Source organism: Octodon degus, unplaced genomic scaffold (genome assembly GCF_000260255.1).
Source record: "Octodon degus isolate 3935 unplaced genomic scaffold, OctDeg1.0 scaffold00067, whole genome shotgun sequence".
NCBI classification, from domain to species: Eukaryota; Metazoa; Chordata; class Mammalia; order Rodentia; family Octodontidae; genus Octodon; species Octodon degus.
The window spans coordinates 418,540-421,771 of record NW_004524643.1 but is presented as its reverse complement, the minus strand read 5'-3'; the positions used below and the strand labels follow the sequence as shown (position 1 = coordinate 421,771).

General features: G+C 37.7%; 1 protein-coding gene across 14 annotated transcripts in view; it reads left to right on the top strand.

Moving 5' to 3' along the window:
* Ncor1 (nuclear receptor corepressor 1) overlaps positions 1–3,232 on the top strand; it is a 171,959-nt gene that overhangs the window by 79,206 nt on the left and 89,521 nt on the right. The gene's annotated exons all lie outside the window — the stretch shown is intronic.

Here is a 3,232-nt window from a genome sequence, read left to right as displayed (position 1 = left end):
TTTCATCTTCATACTTTTCTACTGGATGGTTAAGACCAAGGTAAAGCAGGACCTGTGCAACAAGAGTTGTAGCTTTTGGATCTGAGAAGGTCAGTGAAATCCCCTCAGGATTTATCCTGAGATCCTGTACCTCAGATTGTAGAATCTTTGTCAGTGTCAGCCATGTAGATGAGTCATGGCCATTACCATCTAGTACGTATTGACTTAGTCCTGTCATGTTGTTTTCCTTTGTTGGCTCCCACTCCCACCCTCATTTTCCTTGTCTGGTAGATTTCTTTTGTTGGGGTTCATGGATTTGTAGTCCTTGTTCTCTCTTCTAGAATGTCCTTTAAAACATTTTGGAGTACTGGTTTGGTGGTCATAAATTTCCTCAGCTTATTTTTGTCATGGAAGTATCTTATTTCTTTGTATGGTTTGAAAGACAGTTTTGTGGGTACCTCAATCTGTGTTGGAGGTTTTTTTTCTTTAGAACTTGAAATATTTCACTTCAAACTCTCCTTGACTTGATTTATGCTCAAACGTCAGCAGTGTTTCTGCTGGTCTTTTCTTTACAGGTTATGTCTTTTCCCAAGCAGCTTTTAAGATTCTGTTCTTGTGTTGAATTTCTGGCATCTTGACTATGATATTCCTGGCTATAGAATATTTTTTTTCCTTTTTGATAGTGGCTAATTGGAGTTCTGTACACATCACTTAATTGTATGTCAAATTCTTTTTCTCCTACCAAGAAAAGTTTTTGCCATCCCTTCTTATGAAGTTTTTAAAATATCATTTGTCATCTCCTGCTTTTTCATTGACTCCAATCAATCTTAAGTTTTTCTTCTTTGCTTTATCTAGCAGCTACAGCATTGGTCTTTCATGGTCCCTTGCTTTGTTAAGAAATCTTTTTTTTTTTTTTTTAATGATTGCTAACATAAGCCTATCTTCTGTATCTGAGATCCTGTCCTCACATTGATTTAATCTACTATGGATGGTTTCAATGGAATTTTTATTTTCCTGAGTATCTGCTTGAGTCTGCCTTATGGGTTCCCTTTCTTTCCTATGTTGAGCATTCATGGCTTCCATACTTAAACTCCTCTTTTTTTTTGTTTGTTTGTTTGTTTGTATCTATCCTAGAATCACTAAACTTGGTTTTCATTATGGATACTATCTCTGCAGTTATATGTGAAATTGTTTGTGATTGGATTTTTTTTTTTTTCCTCCTGGAGCCTCATGCAATTGCTTTGTTGTTTTCCCTTTATAGAAGTCAGATAGGTGGCTTTCAGATTGTTTCACCTCATTGTTTTCTCTGTTTGCCTTTGGTGAACTGGTTATCTGGGCTGCTCCGACTTAAGTGTCTTTTTTTAAGTTTAGTTCTTGGAATGATGCTTGTAAATTGCCTTTTTTGTATTGCTTTATTGCTAATATTTAGAATCCTTAGAAAATGACTACTTTTGAGGTGTTCTTCAGCTGTAGCTGAATTTTGGGTTTTGGGTCTGTTGGATGGTCTCTTCTGTTTGTAGAGGGTGAGAAGTTGCTGCCTGCTTGTCTCAGGCCCTGGTTCTTAATGCACTGTGCCACAGTATTTTCTTTGACTCTTAGTCAATTTCAGTTGTCAAATACTGAGAAGGAGAGCTGTTTATAACAGCCATGTCACTTTTTTGGCTATAGAGGCATGCTCTTCAAAGAAAATAGCATTAAAAAGCCTAGAAAATGAGTTAACTGTAAATTTGCCCACCTTTAACTGTATGACGTAGGTTTTTGGTTATATAATTTCTAAAACCAGAGAATTATATTCAGTATGTAAGTCCTTAATATGTCAGTTTTGTCCCCAGCGTTAAAATTTAAAATGGATCAGTGAGAAAATAGAGAAGTAGAAGAGGAAGAGATTAGAAGTAAGGGTGGAGTACAAACGGAGATCATGCTAACTTTGGGAAACAGGTACAGAAGATTGGCGGGAAAGACAGAAGCAAGAGATAAAAACAACAGAATAGATCCACAACCATAAAAAAGCTAGAAACCATATTCAGACTTACATAAAAACAAGATCAAACAATGAAGGAGTAAAAACCAAAAAACCACTACTACAACAACAAAAGACAAATGAGAGAAAGGAAAGAAAAAAGTCCACTTCCAGGTTTATGTCTGGAACTGCTATTGGTAGATAGTGTTGGATAATCTAGGAGAGCCTGTACCTTCTGGCTAAGGCCAGACTCATTTGTCCAGCTGTCAGCACACCCTCCATGGGCTTGAGCCCACCTGGGAGCTACTAGATGGAGCCAGCAGCCACTTTGAGTTCTGAGCTCAGTCGGCACCTCTTCAAGATGGCTTCTGGGCAGTGACTGTCTTGGGCAGGACTCTGGAGTCCTCAGATCTCACTACCAGCTAGTACAGTCCTTCGTGTCCATGGTTCCTTCCCCTGCTAAGCCTTTCCATGGAGGCCTCTGGGGTTGTCAGCAGTGACTGTGTCTGCAGGTTTCATTTGCTAATCTCATACAGTGCATCACATCTCATGGAGAAGGCATCAGGAGTTCTTCCTTCTGTATTGAAGTTTTTCTCTTCAATCTGTCTGTGGGCTTTGCTTCACATGTCAGATTTTTCATGGATACAGGGAACCGATTTCCTCCTTCTCTTCCTCACATTGCTGTAGTCTAGCTCCTGGACAGTGACTCTCAAAGAGGCTCTTTCTCTGCTGCTTACCACTCTACCATCTTGGTGTTCCCTCCCACACATTAATTCTTGATTTCATGTATTTTACTGGCTTTCTCTTTATGGTAAAATCCAGTGATTTTCTGTTTTTAAACCATCAACAGTAATTATTACAGCATTTACTTGTAGTAGCAAAAAACTGCAACAACCAGAACCTCCGATAGAAAGATAGGTAAATGTGTTTATTTTCTTAATGGATTGGAAGGGTAATAACTAAACGTTCATGTAGTTTGCCTTTGGGTGATTGGCTAGATTATGAACTTTCTAATCCTTCTCTTCTTTGGATAATGAAGATATGTTATCTGAAAAATAAGAATAGTTGGCCAGCTAATAGTAATGAATCATTAATTTGTGTAGTCCAGATGTTTACTATAGTAGTCCCTCGCTATTTCACAGTTTGACTTTCATGAACTCACTGTTTTGTGGGTTTTCAAAAAATACTAATCACTATATCGCAGGATTTTGCAGTACTGTACAGTATATGTATGTTGTTAAAATTATATAGGTTTATAAGTTTAGAAAATGGTTAAGAACATTAGAAGTGTTT